Below are 19,092 nucleotides of genomic sequence, written 5' to 3'. Positions count from 1 at the left end.
AAATGCTCCTCAAAAGTAGATATTACATTTATACAGAAAATACTCAGGGACAGAATGCTGTTGACCTGACTCTGCTACAGTCCTCCTCATCAGCTTGCTGTGCTTCAGTAAGGTAGCCTACAAAAGTCCTTTCTAACCAGAATGTCTGCACCTGCAAGGGTTGCATGGCCTCAGTATGGTTAAATACTTATCGCAGCAAAAGGTCTTTACTTACCAATGCCTTTACTTGATCAATGCATAGTAAAACTCTTTATCACACCACTGGCTTCCCAGCACAACATAGTAGAGAGGAAACAGGGCAGAAACCTGCTGGATTTTTACCATGAGGACAAGCCTGCCAAGACACAAAAAAAACCCAATCAAAAAAAAAAATCATCTACATTTCTAATGAAAGCTGTAATTTTGTGCTTTGTTTTGGGAAGAGGTTATTTGTTTGCTTATCTCTGTCTTGCACAATCCTAGTGATTGCCTACCTCAGTCTTACCACCGCTATTTACATGTATTGCATATGACATTCTGGGAGTGAGCCCTTTGCTCTTTGCATGGCCTTGGACAGATATTGGCCATGCTACAGTACAAATTAACAACAAAAAAAATCAGAACTGCAGGCACTAAAAGATCTGACTGTAAGGTTTTTTCCCCCTTATTCAGCCAATTTGATTCATTTTTTAATAACCTAGGAGAGGGAAGGATATTTGAGGCTTGCTTGACTGCAGTCAAGCCTTTCCTGCAATATATTCTGAATTACTCCTGGAAAAAACTTGGCCAGCTCAAACATACCCATTTTAGAATGGGTATAATGGTTTAAAAATGGGATGTGGGATTTGAAAAAAAACCTAAACATGGGGTGAAGGAATATATCTTTAAACTTTTAAGTAAATTGCTTACTATTTGTTTTCCTATAATGCTAGTGAAAGTTAGGGGTTAGAATAAACTCAGTAGAGCTTGCACTGTCCAGCTAGTTATGGTACCATTGTGTAGACGTAAAAAGTACAGTAGCAAGAACACTTTGTGGGATATTGTCATGGATAGCTCCACAAAATTGATAGCATAAAATATAATGCCAAGGAAGAGATGTTTTGGGCAATTTTGCTTGCAGAAAATTTCCTTACCCAGAGGAAGGTTTCAGATATCTCCAGCTGCAAAACCGTATTGAAACTCCACTTCTCCACTGCAGAAGTGTCAGGAGTGATTTTGTTCCCAAGTTCCCATTTCTGGGGCTGTTCTCTGAAGTGGTGGCATCAGACAGAGATGTTGTAGGCTGTTGGGCTGCCTTTGTATCTTTCCTGTTCAGGACCTAGAATAAATTTAATCTCAGTATAAATAAAATGAAAACATCAGTTCAGAGCAGTAGCATTTGTCAGCCATGATTTGATAAAAACATTGTAGAGCCAACATAATTAAACAGAGACTTAGAATTACAGATTTCCATTTTTTATTCTTTTTTAAATAGGAAGATGAAAATTCCATGCTGACCTTTGCTATTTTGGCCTAGAACTAAATGTGATATCAATATGCTGTCAACACATGGCATCCAGGGCTCATCTCGTAATCTTGCAACCCACAAAAATGTTGAATGTCTGTTGAACGTCCGTGAGCATTGTTTGCCTGCGAAGCAGCAGTATGAAGCAGACAGGATTCTCGGCAATTTCCCCACCCCTCAGTTCTCACCAGGTCAGGACACCATCTTGCTGAAACATAATTTGTCACATGGTACAAATTTTACTACGCTGTGGCAAACCCAGCATGTTTATATGCAGTATTCCATCCTACAGAACTACTGTAAATTCATACATCAAGTGACGAAACCAAACCAAACCCCCAAAACATAAGGGCATGTGGCTTACTAGTCACAAATTATTAAATATTTTTCTTCATTGGATTTATAATTTCATCTTCTATCTCCTTTTTCTATACAGCCTTCCCTTCCCCCAGAATGATTTGGTTCTCCTGATTCCCAATTTGAGTACCGAGTTCCTCCCTATTTAGATCCTTGACTGTACCTTCTTTCTGCATATCATTCATTTGGGGGAATGATCTTTTGTCTGGCTCCTCTTTGATATATGGTGCAGCTCTCTGCAGATTTCCTTGGAGACGCAAGCAGCTCAGCATGTGAGAACACTTGGCTTTTGAAGTTTCAAACTTGCCTTTGGAGCCATCAGTTTTGAGTATTCTTCACCAGCAGCAATATCATATGGGAATAACAGAAGTGGGAACTATATCCAATTATTTTCATCACAGCATAGCAGGGTGACAGCTCCTAGACACTTGCAAAAGAATATATGGCTAAAGCACTGGATAGAAACACACAGCTAGCTCATTGATTCACTTTGATGTCAGAGCAACAGAGTGCTCTTATCGCCAAACCAGGAGTTTACAAAGTATTTCAAACTTTTCATTGAGACAACTAGAGTCAGGATTAAAGACTTTTGAAGAACAAAACCCTAGGAATAACCTTGTTTCAGAAAAATCTCGGACTAGGCATTGTGGAGCATCATTCTGAATTGGTTCTCATCCAGTTTAATTAGAGCTCTTAGAAAGATATAAAGTGGAAGCTGTTCTGTTCAGGATATTTTCTTCTGAATTAGTAGTGATTTATCCCTTGCCTGTGTAACCTACCATGCATCCATACTTTTGCACAGTTAGAAGGATAGAACTCTTCATCTATTTCTTTTCACTTCTCAGCCTACCACAGAGACTACGCAGATGAACAGTTGCTTCATTTTTGGGCTAGTACCCTGAGTAACCCCCATTAATGATAAAATCTTTGGTTGTCCTATGTCCATTCTGTATATTAAAAGCAAAGTAAAACTATCAACTGCTTGTGAGAGAGGAGGGAATTTACACAGTTGGTCACACTAGGAACAATGCCATAGTGCTAACACTGATAAGTAGTAACAGGAATCATACTATGATTATTACTATTATTACAGAGTCTCACACTTCATTCCTGTTAGAAATTAGACAGCATAAGCAGAGTGTATAATATTCTAAGTTCATGTAAGAGAATGAGACAGTTCTGAAGCAGAGAAGACCAAAAACCTCAAACAACCTTTTTAACTAGGAGGAAGTTCTGTTTGAGATTCAGACAAAGTTCAAAATTCACACAGGTTCCCTCACTTAGAGTAGTGACTATTAAGCACATATGTACTGAGTTGCTCCTCCTCTTTTGAAAATTTGCTGACTGAGCTACATGTCACATGAGGGAAAAGAAATCAAATCTTTAAAAACATGAGATTCAGAATGAAAGTATCAAAATGCTATTCTTACTGTTTCTAGTCAGCTGTTCTGCTTTATTTACGTTGTAGAAGTTTGAATATAAGGTCAATCAGCTTCTGTCTTCAGCTTCATAGCGACAGGCCAGGTTGGACAGGGCTGTGAGCAACTTGGTCTAGTGGAAGGTGTCCCTGTCCATGGCAGGGGGGTGGAACTAGATGATCTTTAAGGTCTCTTCCAAACCAAACCATTCCGTGAGTCTATGATATAAGGGAACTTACCTTACACATTTGTAATGTATCTGTGTATGGGCTATCCATCACTCAAACAAAGTTTTTGTCCAGCCACTAGGCCACTTTTCACCCATCTCTTTGACTTCTGCAAAGAATATGTTGCTTAGTGCAACTGGAAAACTAACCACAGTGTAAAATCTTGACACATTTACACCTTTATATTTAAGAGCAGCTACAATCTTGTCCCAAATCAGAAAATTCAGGGAGCTAAAGAGACAGAGGATTTCACATTTTTTTTCTGCTCCAGCATAGACACATACAAAGATAAATTATAGTGCTTCACAATAAAACCACAGTTTACACCTTGATATCTACTCAACTGAACCAAACAAAAAATATGCTGATGCTTACATGGGTGTACGGTACCAAACTATTCAGTGCTACATTGGTCTGTGCAAGAATAGGTTAAATTGCTTAAATATTGCCATCAAAAACTAACAAAACAAAAATAGATGTCTTTCAAACAAAGTTCAGAGCACATAATCTAACTCTTGGGCTAATGGGGTCTACAGACTAATGGGGAATTTTTGTCCTTCATTCATCTTAAAGGAACAGGAACCTTCTGACTTTTTCCTTTGCTTTTCTTTCATCTGCTGTAAATGAAACATGACTGGAAAGGGGTTATTTTCTGTTCAGACTGTTTCAAACACAGGCATTTTCTTGATGTTTAAGTGCTCATAAAATACCATGTCTGACTTCCAGCTCTTCACTCTAGCCACAATAGAAGATGCAGAATGGTGTCTTTTGCCAAAGTTGAATGAGTTGTTCACATTTGACAACTGATTGGTTAAGTAATGACTTGTCAAGGTTTTTCTTCATGTTGCAACAAAAATTTGTAAAGCAAAGGCCTCTGCCTCTGCAACAGCTGAGATTCATATACTGTTGAAGTATCAGAAGCTGTAAACATATTTTGCTTCTCAATTTAAGTACATTAAGAAGTGTTTCACGAAGGTTGAGCAGATAAGAATCCAGATAGGAATCCCCCACAGATTTAGTGATAGAGTCTGTTCTGTATCTATTTAGATAGATAGAGTCTGTTCACACTGAAAATTCTTTAATATCCACATCAAAGCTTGTGGATCATAGTGTAGTTACAGATATTAAGGGATAAATGAAGTCCCTACATTTTTTTCATTATTTTTCTCATGTTTCAGCAGGATTTTGCCTTTCTCTTTCTAAATGTTAATGATTCCAGAAAATATTCAAAGTCATTAGTGGGGATTTGAGGACCTCCATTTGCACAGCCGAACAAGAAATACTTAATATGGGAAGCAAGAGATGCTAACTGGGCAAGTGAAAGCACAGCCAATAATGAATAAAGTGGCCTGTAAGTGACCTCTGGTGGACAACAAGAACAATGTTAAATCTGTTTGCTTTGTATTTCTCAGGAGGGTAGTTCATCTATTGAACTAGCTTACATCCATTCAGCTGAATATTATCTAATATTATACAATAAACAAAGACATTTTCCACTTGAACCAAAAAGTTTGTAATGAAAAAACCTGCAAACTAATACAGGACTGGTCAAGTTTTGAATGACAAAACTTTAAAAGTCTTTGTAACAAGAGGGATTCTTGACTGTTGCATGTATACCATTAACACTATACTATTAACAAAGTGAAACTAGGGCAGTATTTCAGGTAACGTAAAACTCACAAGCAACTACAAAGGGAACAGAGTGGTCCTTTGAGGGCATGTCAGTCATTCTAAAACTCACCAGCGTTTCCCAGGTCAGGTGAGGTGGTGGAATCTGTTACTTCCAGCACATGCAGGCTGTTTACCACAGGCAGTGTACGCAATTTTAAGAACTTATATAGCTATGTATTACGATATAGAATATCCTCCAAGGACCTTCTCCTATTGTCTAAAAACTAAATATTTTTAAAGATAGCTGTAAGCTTGGGAATTCATTTTGATCTGGTGGCTTGAAAAGGCTTCCAGCATTGGGTTTTGGAGCCCATGTTTAGAGAGTGCACAGTCAGTCTGAGAGACCACAAACTCTGCACAAATCCATGTGGGACCTGAAACTCCCTTTTGGTAATTAGACTTGTTTTCCCTTCCTACTGTTTCTTAATTTTCACTTGGAGCTAAAATTCCAATAGCTTCTCACATGGGTCTAACAATAGACACAGGAGATGGCTTGCTGTACAGAAATAGCAGGCTGAAATTGTTCCCAAGGAAAACCAGTCTGTCTTGGCAACAGTTGTCCTGGCAACTAAGTCTCCTCGAAGGGGATGATGGCTACTGATCTGTGGAAACTAATCCGCAAGTCATTTTTCTCAGACGCCAGTGGGGCTAGGAAATAGAACCACAGATTTGTTGTCCCCCCCTCATCCTGCCTGGACAAGGAATTCCCACCAGCCAAAAAGGTTAACTGAAATTTTGCCTCTTCAACGTAGATCCTGGATGTACTAATTACAAGGCATATTAATAGGCAGCATCCTTAGACACCTTTTTTTTCTTTTTTTTTTTAGCTAGTCATGTTAAGAACTGGCTGAATTGGAAAATTGCACTGGAAAAGTCACATCAGAATGTAAGTCAACATAGCCATGACAGTACTAAGCAGAGCACAGATAAAAATGGCAGAGCACGTTTCTGTCTAAGTATCTTTACAGAAGACAGTGTGAAAGCTTTGAAGAGCTGTATAGCTTTTGATTTTGTACCTTACATGGAGAGTGACACAGGTGTTCATCAGGGCTAGCACTGCTCCGTGAAGGCTGCACCGTGCTTGTAACAGCCCAGCACCAGCCCCAAGCCTAAATGAAACCTAAGGCTCTCAACAAGGTGTTCAAATGCTGGTCTTTTGCCTTGGGCAGTGTTCCCATGTTCAGTTCTCCCTGATTGCCTCTTATGACTTGATTGCTCTTTCTGCTCGAGTGGCCTTACTACAAGTTAATATCACTTTGGGACAAAGCACATGCTGTTTTAATTGCTGCTCCTTCCCTTGTACAACATTTGCCTAGACTGAAATGGATAGAAACACAAAAGTAAAAATGCCTCCTCCTCAGCACCATTTGAACACATACACCAGGTTTAAGAGGCGAACACATGAAGCCTTACTTCCCAGCCAAAGCCTGCTGTTCCGTTTTTCCCTTACACTCCCACCTCTGAGAAGCTTAAGCACAGTTTGCCTCAACACCTCCTGGAAATGTTTTTAAGTCTTCCCCAAGGTGAGCCTCACCTGGTCACAGCCATGGGGCTCTCATGCCAGGACAGTGGCTGCAGGGACAGCAACTCTCGTTCACGAGGAGGACGAGCAGCCCTTTGGCTGCAGAGCTGGTGGTGCTGCCCGGGCAAAGCCATGAAACAGAAAAAAGCAATTTCATTTCCATGGGCTTGCTATCCCTGATCCGTCTCTCTCAAAGGACATGTGTGACTGGAGACTCTGGGCGACTGAATGATGAGGAAGGTGTTGAGTGGAGAGCAGAAAGTTAAGCTTACCTATTTGAAATGGATCAATCAGAAGAAACAAGAGAAGTACCTGAGTCCAGCCCAGCCCAAAAAGGCCACGGTGAGGATGAGCAGGGCTGCACCAGGACATCCAGGTCCAGAAATAGCAACATTTTCAGCAGTTTCTCAGGAGCTGATCTGAAACAAACATTACTGGTTTAGAAAACATAACTTTGCTATAAAATTATTTCCTTCTTATTATTTCTCATGGTTTATTCTACTTTTTTAATCTGACTGATGCCAATCTGTGCATACTGTTATTTTAGTCATAAATATTTGGGCACATGCATTGTCATAGGAGGAATGCAAAAGAGTTTATTAGATAATAGCACAACCATTGCATGAATTCATATTTGCACAAGCAACGGGGAAATGTTTTTCATCAATTTATACTTCTCTTTCCATTACCTGCATGGTAAACTCTAACACAGTAAGTGTTTTGGGAGGCTATTAGGCAGATGGGCTCCCTGAAACTTTCAAGGAGAGGAAAAAAACCCTCAAGTAATAGATCATACACCCTGAAAATTGCATAGTAAATATTTGGAGATACATAAAATCCCATTTCTAAACTAAACAAGTAAACAACTTGAAAAATTGGCTCAGACATAAAATTATGAACTGACTACAAGTTGACTGCAAACACATTAAAGGCCTATATTTGTTCAAATACATTATTCATAAGAAATAATTTGAACTGTTGTTGTGTGTAATTTATATTGCATAAACTTAAGCAAATACTTGTAACCAAAAGCGGATTTAAAGAATTAATGAGCAATCTCTAAATAAAATCCTATTACTAAATAAATTCCTTCCTGAGGTGCGAAGCCATATGCTTCCTTTAGTATATATTCCAATATTTCTATTAACAGCTGAGCCCTGTAATATTGGATAGAAACAAACAGTTTAGGTCTAATCAAGCTCTTGCTAAACAGAACTGCTGTGAGGCAAGGAGCGAGAAACCATTGTTTCTGAAATTTTCTTATAGGATATAAGGTTCAACAACAACACAAGCCAACTGTATGTTTATGCTAAATAGCTACATTTCTTCTCTAGGATCAATATTTTCTGAATTTTAATTAACAAATGAAGAGCAGGGGGAATTAATTTTTTTCACCTCTACTAAATCACTTCCATTGTCCATTGCTGCACTCTTTTGGACAGGAGATTTAGCAATGAACATCTCAGGCTGAGAGATATTGCAATATAATGTGGTATATCTGCACAGTTTGAATTGATTTACCATACTGGCAGCATTATCATGCTTTTTAGAAGCCATAAGCAATTGGGAAATTCAGATTACATATGCCTTTTAGACAGCTGTCACAAAAACTTTTTTACGTGGTCTGATATAATTACATAATCTTCTGTAAAAAAATCCTTCAACAAGAAAACAGTTAGGCATTATTACCAGTTGGATGGATGTGCAAACAAAAAGTACAACCTGAAGAAAGAATTTTATTTAGGTTGGTTTTTATTTAATGCCTTCTTTCCTTCGACTGCAAAACTTCTCCTTCCCTTCTCTGCTGGCTAAATATCTCCAATATGGGCAAAGAAAAGCATGCCCACACCCCTAGGTGCCTGAGAGACTGTGTTTGTGTCTCAGTCCACGGCTTCTCTGAACTCAGTGCTCACTGTGGAAAAGCAAGAAGAGTGGGCTTGAATTGTGCTGACTGCACTAACTCTGAACTAAACATGTGCATTATGCTGAAGCAATATCAAAGGAACACAAGACTTATTTAATGAATAAATAATACACATTTACGCATCTTGAATAAAACCAATGCAATAAAACAGTAGCTAACATCATTCTCAGTTTTGTGTGACCTTTTGCACTGAAATCATATTGCCTGATCTTTGTTGAATTTAAGGTAAATTTCCCATATGCGTGTTTGCATGCCAGATCCATTTCCCTGTCATTCCAGTAATCACACCCTCACTCTTTTCTGGTGTTCTTTAGGATACTATCTGTTGATTACTCTCTAATTTCTCATATTATATAGAAGCCTTAGTAAAACAGACGCTTTTGAACTGTTGGACATAATGATGAATGTCTACAAATGAACACCTTCTTCAGTTATTACCCCCAAAATCATCCTCTGCCCCCGCCTCTAAAGTTGTTATCCAGAGGAAAAAACTACTCTGGCTTCAACAGCTATGTGACTTTAAAATCTGAATTCAATTAAATTACATATGCTGCTTGGCCAACAGTTGAGATACTGTAAAGCTTTCCATTATCTTTTTGGACTGTGGATTAAGTACATAAAATGAATACATGTCAGGGATTTGTTCCACACTGGAACAGGTTGCACAGAGAAGTTGTGGATGCCCCATCCCTGGCAGTGTCCAAGGCCAGGTTGGACATGACTTTGAGCAATCTGGTCTAGTGGCAGGTGTCCCTTCCTGTGGCAGTGAGAAGAGGCAAGTTTGCCCAATCAGGTTTTGTGAAGTTACCTGATGGGAGGAGGGCTTCAGTGCTACACAGTGGATTTTTTCTTTCATCATAAGATAATATACACAGGAGTCAATTTTCCACATACACTAAACAACTGCACTGACCTAGATATACTGGAAATGTATAAATTATAATTTCAGGAGAAAATTCAGTTCTCTCTTCTGAAATTAAAATCAGCCCTAACCCTAATACTGCATTCATGAAGAGGGGTTTCTGTAGTGAACAGCAATTTCTATGTGTTATTGTGTGGAATCACAAATTTTTCTACCTTGCTTAATTCCAGAATGTATTGAATTTATGGGAAAAAATGAAATGATGATATTCTATTTATAGCAGTGCCATGATGATGAATTAGCATTACTGTAAGGTAAAGCAATTATGCTGAGTTAATACTGGCCTTATTAGAAGCCTGTCTTGACTTTAGTCTCTATTACTAGCTAAGAAGGGAGACTCCTCCATCTGGAAAATGGTTGCTGTTTTATCTTGGTCTACCTATCTTTCTGTAGCATCCCACTCACCACCTCTGCTGCTCTCAGGAATTCTGCAAGGAACAAAAATGCAAAAATTTATTTCATTTCTACTTATATTTGCATAGAATGGCATTGACATTTTTAAAGAGGAAAATATGGAAAGCAAGAGAAAAATATATTACCCAAATACCTGTCCTGAGAGGAGAATGGCAAAATAAAAATTGTGTGCAAGTATGGCATATTTGAGAGACATTTCTGTCACCCTCTCCAGGCTGCTTACAGGGAAACCGCAAGTACCAATGCAAAGCCATGGGGAAGCTCTAGATATCTGGCAGCAAATAAATTAGAAAATAGCTGGAGAAGACCCTGATAACATTCAGAGACAGTAATAAAAAGTTTTGCAAGAACTGGGGTAGAGTACATAATTACAGAAGACTCTTTTGGGGAGGACTAATGCAGTGACCGATTTGCTAAGCAGAAGGGCCAAACCAGCCTCCTCTTCTGCCGCTGAGGCTACAGTGTGATGCACCAGAAATTGTGGCTCCCTTATCTTCCACGTTGTCCTCTTCAGCTGCCTGCTAGCACAGATGAGCAAATAAGCCACCAGTGTCAAAAAGCTGAGGAAGGATTGGAAAGACTTGCTTGCTTGAATCAGAGAGGTTTACATTTATCTGCCTAACAAGCTTCAGTGAAGATGTAAAGCATACTACCTTAAGGTTTGCTCTAAAGGCATTATTCTTGTATCCTTCCTTCAGGCAGAGGAAGTGATTATGTGACGTTTCACAACCTTCAGCAGCCCTCTCTTCTATACTGTTTTCTTTTTTTTTTCATGGTTTAATGCCTTTCTTGCAAGCAGCTTCGTTTTATGAGCACCCAATCTCTTATGACACATACATTTGCATTAGAGTTATATATTTTTTTTTCCTTAACTTTATGGTGGGAAATTTTCAGACATCCTCTTAAGTTAACATTAAATGTCTTTATTTTAGTCCTCTAGCCTTTCTGCAGAATTTAACAGGAGTCAAAATGATGCTTCCAATGGGTCGAGATAGCTTTAACTTTTCATATTGACTCCTTTTAGTTTTAACTTAAGAAGTATTCTTAATTGTCTTAAAAATGAATAGAAATTCTTTGACTTTAATTCATTTTGAGCATGGTTGGTGAGGATGTTGGCTGAACATTCCCAAATAACTAACGAAGACCTCATTATTAGCAAGAACTTATATTAAAAAGAGTTCTTAAGTCTACAGAATTTCCCTTATTTTGGTCTTTCATTTCATATTTGTTGATATTATAGAAAAAAAAAAATTGTCATGTTTATAAATGCTTTCAGCTTTAGGGTAAAATATCGAACTGGCCTACATATTATATATATTATATTTTCCTTAAAAAAAGGCATGAAAAATTCCTCTTCAAAAACTTTGTGAAACAACTCCACCAGGAACAGATTTCATTCACTCCATACCACAGCACATTTAAATACAGTAATCTAGAACTGAAAGATCCATTGCGCAATATTTACTTGTGGAATATTCCACTCACATTTTGTGTGGTGCTGTCATGTTCATCTAGCTCTTTCTTTCTAGCTATAATCACATGAAATAAGATTTTATAAACCCTCAGACCAGCTGTGCTCACAAGCCTTCTATCCAGCCTCAGCAGGATGAGGTGGACTGTACTAAACATCATTTTAATGAAGAATAGTTGAACATAGTTGCCAGTGAAACAAATCAGAGAAAGACGTTTTTCTGTACCTGGATTTCTTTTTACACCCGTTTCCTTTCTATTTCTGTTTCCTTTGCCTGATCACAGCCAGGTATGGGTTTGCAGCAGTGGAGCTGTCACCAGCAGTGCTTGTTTCTGGAACCGATGTGCTCAGTGTTGAATGCAGCAGCATTGCTCAGTCTGGTCTGGAAGAGTTAATTGAGAGTTGCTGTCCAAGCTGTTGACTGTCTTTAGTTGCTCGTGCAGCTATGGTAGTTACCATATATAGTTAATATATATAGTTATGTATCTATATTACACTATTATATATTACTATAACATATATAGTTAATATAGGTACCCTAACGTAACTATATTAAATCAAGATGGGTTGATTAGCACTTTCCATTAAATACATAGCATGAGAACTCCTGGAAAGCTCTTAAATAACCCTTTTAAAAAATAAGCCCTTAAAAAAAATTAAATGTAAAAATCACCTAAAATTTAGAAACCCAATGTGGCAAACTAAGGTTTTATCACATTACACTGTAAGGGCCTTGGCACATAAGTACTCCCAGATGCATTTCTGCTTGCTCATAGTTAAGAGACTGTGATGTCCCCTGAGAATAAGAGGACTTCAGATGGGGCAGGTATACAACATACTTCTCAAAGAATAAAAAGCCTTTATTCTTTGAGTGTAAGGTGATGAGCTTGGTGAGGGCTTTAACTGATAATTATGGGGGTGTTTCTGCTAAAGTTCCTCCTTGAAAGCAAAACTCAGCCCTTATAATCCTGTCTCTTGACATCCCTTTTTGCTGTTTTACTCATTAACTATAGCTAATGACCAATTGCATCTGAGCTCAGAGTTGCTCTGGATTTACTGAGTTTCTTCAACCAGAACTGCACTAAAATCCAATTTACTAAGCTGAAGGTTTTGTAATCAGCAGCCAAAAACCATACAGACTGGATCTGTCAAATATACATTTATCTTCCTGATAAACTGCTTTGCGTGAATGACACCAATGTAGATCAAGTCCAGAATTATAAACTCGCAATAATAACAAGATGATGTGCATCAACATATCTTCTGTAAAAAAGGAGGCCAGAAATATGAATTACTTTAGATACATTTAATGGATACCACGTTGTGTTAAATTCAGCATTATTACACTAGATACATCATGAGTAAGTCACCTCCACAAATACAGACTGAATAATTAAAAAAAGATAAATTTCACCTTTTCTGAATGCAGTTTCATTGAAAAAAAAAGCAAATGAAAAGTAGAGACAGAGAGAGCACTGTTATTTACTCCGTAATTTTTGTTGCTTTGTAGAAGTTTTAAGCAGAAGTAATTTTGGAGTTCAATCTTCCATTAGCCTGCTAAGCAATTAGTAGAATGATCTCAAATTTACCCCTTATGCCACTTTATTTTAGGTACATTTAGGTACATATTAAATAATTAATATAAATAAATAATCTTTTTTTTTTCAAAAAACTATATTGTACTATGCTGTACAAAGGTATAGCAGCTAATTAACTGATATACCTACTTCATGGCATAATAGGGACCAAATGTATATCATAATCAGGCTTCCAGATTATCTGATAATACTAGAAATAATGTCTGTGTAAGTTACTACAAGTTATAACTTAAGTCCATCCAAATTCTACATCTAGGACTGATCAAATATCTAATAAATGTCCATATTTACATGGACTATGACAACTCTGAATCATGCCTTTTTCAGAGTCAATTTGTATGACACTGAACTTAGCAGTAGAACCAAAATCAAACAGAAAAGATTTTTTTTCTATGATATATTCACCACAGTTTGTAGCCTGCAGGTTACATGTGGAATACCCAGTGTTCTTCCCCAGTCTCAGCTGTCATTTTATCATCTATTATATAAAATGGATATCTAATTATGGGCTGTTGTGGAAGACATTCCACAGAGATGCCCATATCTATAACAGAGAAATGAAAGAACTGATGATGCTTCTTTTCAGTGTCACACATGATTTTTTCCCCTGTAATCAAAATGTCAGGCTTTATGATTTCACTAATTTATAGCCCAGTGCTCAGAACTATCAGAGCTGAATAATCAAAATATTATTAGGACTTCATAAGGCTTTCTACCACAGATAGTCATTATAGGACTTCTGCAGTGTCTTCTAATATTTCCACATACATGGCAATGATTTATTCCTTGAGCCCTGATTAGCAAAAGCAGGACATGCTAAGTTACTAACTCAGCTTCAGTATTGATATGACCTAAGATCAAGGTTTTGAAAAGTGACGTAGGAGCTGATTTTCCTTAGAACAGCAAAAGAAATAAAAATCTTGGCACTATATGAAGCCAGAGCCACTCAAGTACCCAAAAGTCAGGTCTTCTCATACTTCTCATACTGTTTATCAGAGCAGAACGCTGACCCCAAGTCCCTCAGGGGACATAGAGCTTTAAAGGTTACCCTCATATATCTGGTTATAGAGAGTCTAAATACAATACATTCTACCTTCTAAAATCTGGCTCAAATTTCAAGCCTGAATTTATTTTTAATGTTTGTTACATATAAGGGTAGATCAGATCTTAAACTCCTTCTATTCTTTCCTTATATTACTCTCATATCTGATTTAGATTTAAAATTGTTCTCTTTTCAGGGATAGTATTTTCAGTGAAACCTGCGGAGTTTCTAATCCTGCTTTAAAATGTTGAAAGACACTGCAAGAGTAGGCTAGTGTTATAATAAAAAAGCAGTATGCTCTGAATTTATCACCTATCTTATGCCATTTGTGAATTCACTGACATTAAAGAAACACTGAGGAGACTACAGTTTAAAGAAATGTACTTTGACATCTAAGCAGTTACACCATGACAACAATGTTGAAATCTAGTTCTTACCTTCGTTTCATAGCAGGTTAGCAGGCACTAACACTCTGGCTGCCAGCTTCTTGTTAGTCTGAAATGGTTCTCAAATAAACTCTGCAAAAAATTTCCAGACACAAAAAAGACTGTTTATGATGATGAGAAAAGAAATATACCAACTATGTATTTTAATTTGTACGTATTATGCCTAATAGATCTACATTAATGTGGCCCTTCTAAACCTTTTTATGGTCTGATTCAAACCTGTCCTTTTTTCACTAGTCTGTCATGGGCTTATGGGGCAATTAAGTTTAATTGAATTGATTTTGATAATACAGAATCTCTCTTCTTCTGTATTATTATTTTTTTTCCACATGAAAAGGCAACAAACCGAAAAAGAAGCACTTCTGTTGCACCCAATCTAAATACTTCAAATAGCAGCAACTTTTGTTGCTTTTGTAACTTGCTCAGCAATATTTCCTTCCAACTGCCACTGCCTTTCCTGCCTAAATGCTGGCATTAAGGTGCTTCTGAAGCATTATCTCATCAAATCCTGTTGCAGCTGCAACCAGCTCTTTGCTTAAGGATGTGATACAGCTAGTAGGATCAGGAACACTTGTTACACTCTCTCTCCCTGGTCTGGCACAAAGGTTAGCCCCAGGCCTCTTTCCCACGTGTTCATCACACTTTGAGATATTACTTCTAATCCAAAGTGTGCCCTCACCCTCTCCAACCATATCTTTTGGCCACAGCCCCTAGAGTGACACCAGATTTCAGCCAGGCTCCCTGGGTGGAGTGGGGCTCTGCGGAATTCCCACGTCAGAATCCCTCATTCCCCTAAGCTGCCCCTAGCACTATGCCACAGGTATGCTGGCCTGTAACATACTTAGTTTCTATCTGATTTTGAATGTTACTTTTGCTTTTTGTTCTATGAGTTTAACATGTATCACAGTTTACTTATCCAAATCCTTCATTCTTGAGCAACAATTTAAAGCAGGTTTATAGCACTACATGATATAAAATTGTAATCCTTTGGATCTACTTAAGAAGTTAGAGCCATGAATAAACATAAATAATTGTACATCTGTATCTATCTTTTCTCCTTTAAGGCCATCCCTCCCATTTCTTCATTTAAATTTGTCCACAAATAGTTGGTTCCTATTTTTGGAAAGTCTGAGTTGGATTAGAGCTGGCAGTTATCATTTAGGGATTGCATCAGTACAGGAAGATGTGAAACTGGTGGTAGCAGTATCATTCAACTGTTTACTTTGATGCAAAGTAAGGTACATGTGTTTCAGTACTACCAAAAAATTAAAGACATGCTGAACATTTACAATAGGAATTATTTGCATACATACATACAAACAAAAGTTTCAGTACTCATACAGACATTTTTATTCTTTGGTCTTTCATACAGGTCCTGTCAAATCATTAATGTTTGAACACTTCCTCATGTTTGAGCATTCCTTACTTCATGTCTGTACAGAGAGCCACTTTGTTGAACTTGCCCTCTAAGGCATTTATAATTTGTAGTAAAATGGCTGCACATTTTTAATATTTGAACATTATTCCTGTCCTGTCAGTTTCATGCTACAGAGCCTCTTATGCAACCACAATCTTTAGGCAGGCAGCTATTTTTAAGAAAATGAATTGCTGTGTATGCAGCCACATGCACATGCTTTAAACCCACAATTTTTGCAATATTTACACTCTGCAATCACAACTGCATTCTTGTCACACTGATAATTTTGCACCAGCCCTAACAATAATTTATGTCGCAGGTTTTCTGTATTAACAGCACAAATTTAGAGCTGCACTTTGTACTGCTGTCAGGAAGGGAGAAGATTTAAAATCGAGGGCTAGTGTTAAAAATAAGATAGGAGCACTTACTGCAATGACTGCATAAAAAGAGCTCCATGTTTAATATTTAAAATGCAAATACATTAAGGAAACAAAACTTTGGCAATTATATATTGTTTCATCTTTAAAGAGCATAATTGAGACATGAAAGACAAGTAATTTTGAAATTGTGTTTTAGAAGATCTTTAACATAAACCCTTCACTTAGAATCTGGCACTTTATACATATACATGTGTATATGTGTAGAGTGTAGATAAAGTGATGGAAGCTTTGGTTTCTCAGCTGTGCCAGTTTACAGTAAGCAGGAATAGCACCTACCATTCTTGAAGCTATGTGACCACAAAAGAGACCACAAACAATGGAAAGTTTAGTATTGATACAGTAAAAAAGGAATAAGCACAGTGAATTGACTGCTGTTTCATCCGCTGCAGTTTGTCCTGATTAGTCACTTAATGTCACCTGTACACCCACCTGGCTTTTCAGTAATGAAGACCAATTACTTATAAAGGTCACAAAATCTTCTAAAAGTTGTCCTCAGTACAATGTACTTCAATAGATGTGGTTTTGCGATTCTAAACTAGTTCTTTTGTTGCTACCCTCTTTCAGCATAAAACATGGATTACTCTGGGATTGAACAGGGTGCCCTCTCCCGCCCAATCTGTTCCCACCCTCCTCCTTCCCTTCATGCCCCATTCTAAAGATGCACAAATATTAAGAAAATATAAAAATGATGCATATATATATTAATATCTATATATGTATATAGATAGTAAAGTTGCTAGAAGGCTTATGCTTTGACACAGTCTTACTGTGGATTATCACAAGAACTGACACTTAAGAACAGACCGTAACACTGTTCTGGCCAAGTGTATCCCTGCTGGAATTGTTTCTACGCTTTTCAGCGTCTAACAGCCTTTAAGAAACCTTAAATCTATACCTACAATCTGACCTTACTAAGAGTAGTAATTAGTAAGTGAGAAAGGTGAGCTTACAGTAAGAGGAGTTCAGAAAATACATTTCAGAAGGAACACAGGAGGATAAGCACTAATATCAAGAGTTAATCTCAGCAGTCCAACTCTTTTTCTTAAACTCTAAGAGAAAGACTATCAAATTCCTATTTCCAGTTACCAATAGATTTCAAATAGAGATTACAGGATTGTTAATACCTGTTCCATGGAAAGGACAGTACTTTTCAATTCTTTATTTCCCCTTACAGCAGAGATTGCTAAGAGCAAAAAAGAACACATAGGGCAATTAAAAGAGTGTTCTTTCCTCCAGGCAGAGAACGAGAGAGAGAGAGAAAGGGCCCACATTCCTTGCGACATTTACCAGCTTGACCATCCACGGTTTATAAAACCCTCTCCTGATTGCCTCCTCTCCAATCATTACAGTAGTTCGTTCAACCTTTTTCAGGTATATGCACATGATGTTGCTGATTTTATTAAAAATTACGTATGCTCAGTTACCCAATAAGGTCATGCTTCCTACAGGTATTTTGACAGTTAGTGAAACATTGTTACAATTCAGTCAGTGCTAGCCTCAGGGTTTTACTCACAGGACAGACAGTATTTTGCTCAGTACTTCTATAAGACTATCAAATGCAGCTTTTTATCTATAAAAAGGAAAGAATTCACACTTTGATCTTAATACATCATTTTTTTCCCCACAGCTGCAAGTTGAGGGAAGTCCTAGTGATATCTGGTGGCCCATTAACTATAAAAAGTCATCACTGGGGTTCCATTTCAAGACAAAACTGAAGAGATCAAGTGGATAAAGTAATCCCCCAGGTGAAACACTTCAGTACAAATGACTAGAAACAGGGTATTCTGCTGCTCAAACATCTAATGACTGTAACTTCCATCTGTGCTTTGCTGAATTCTGGCAGCAGGCAGGATCGTTTAGTCTATTATCGTTCAGCCAGTGGGATGACTTTGTTATGGCAGGAGATGTGGAACAGCTTTCTCAAATGAAGACAGCTATCAGAATAAACTGGTAACTGAAGAAACAGGACTCCACTTGAACAAGCTCATGACCTGCTTATCTATAGGCAGACAAGGCATCAAATAGGAATTGGAATAATTTGTGCTTTGGGATATTTAGATTTTGATTCAGCAGATATCAGTGCCTCTTTGACCAACTGTGGGTTCTTACCCTGGTGTATTGGTAAAATTAAGCTTTTTTCTGTTAGGTAAACAGGAAAGGTGTTTCTAATGTCATATGGCAATAGTAGAAGTGAATTAAACGTTATGCCTCAAGTGAAGTATATTCCAGCCAATGCATAATATACAATACGATATTCATGCTTATCTGTCGTGTTATCAATCAACAGCTCTAAGTCCTTTTGAGAATATTAGCTTTGTTACTTTGTTACTTTAAGTGATATAATGATTTTAGATGTATTTTAATGGTTGAAGATTGTACATGCCCCTTCAGTTTAAGCAAGCCACAATTTCATTATTTATCTCTGTTCTTTAATTATGGGATGAATCTTCAAAGCATTATGGAGTACATTTCAAAGTCACAGAGAGAATAAAAGGATTATAAAGGATAAAAACCATACAGAGCATAATAGGTACCTACGGTGTGTGTGTTGATAATGAAAGGATGCACGTAGTCTAAGGCTATATTTATATGCCAAGATTACACAGCATATGAATGAAGGGATCATGATTTTTCTTGTACTTTAACACCTGCAAAACATACTGTGGCAGCTGTTTATACTAGGCTATTCTAATATTACATAATCAGCTCTTTCCCAAAACTACATGGTACATATCAGTTG

General features: G+C 37.5%; 1 protein-coding gene across 1 annotated transcript in view; it reads right to left on the bottom strand.

Moving 5' to 3' along the window:
• Window positions 1-19,092, bottom strand: part of LOC115607973 (pulmonary surfactant-associated protein A-like) — a 60,802-nt gene that overhangs the window by 24,328 nt on the left and 17,382 nt on the right. The window contains exons 4-11 of the mRNA XM_030485967.1: window positions 14,487-14,567; window positions 11,636-11,852; window positions 9,930-9,952; window positions 6,991-7,097; window positions 2,004-2,267; window positions 1,477-1,691; window positions 1,113-1,297; window positions 215-334 (exon numbers count right to left, since the gene is read on the bottom strand). The gene's annotated coding sequence lies outside the window, so the exon portion shown is untranslated. The remainder of the gene's footprint in view (window positions 1-214; window positions 335-1,112; window positions 1,298-1,476; window positions 1,692-2,003; window positions 2,268-6,990; window positions 7,098-9,929; window positions 9,953-11,635; window positions 11,853-14,486; window positions 14,568-19,092) is intronic.

The sequence above is a fragment of the Strigops habroptila genome, chromosome 5 (genome assembly GCF_004027225.2).
Source record: "Strigops habroptila isolate Jane chromosome 5, bStrHab1.2.pri, whole genome shotgun sequence".
In the NCBI taxonomy this organism is placed as follows: domain Eukaryota; kingdom Metazoa; phylum Chordata; class Aves; order Psittaciformes; family Psittacidae; genus Strigops; species Strigops habroptila.
This window is presented reverse-complemented; position numbering and strand designations above follow the sequence as displayed.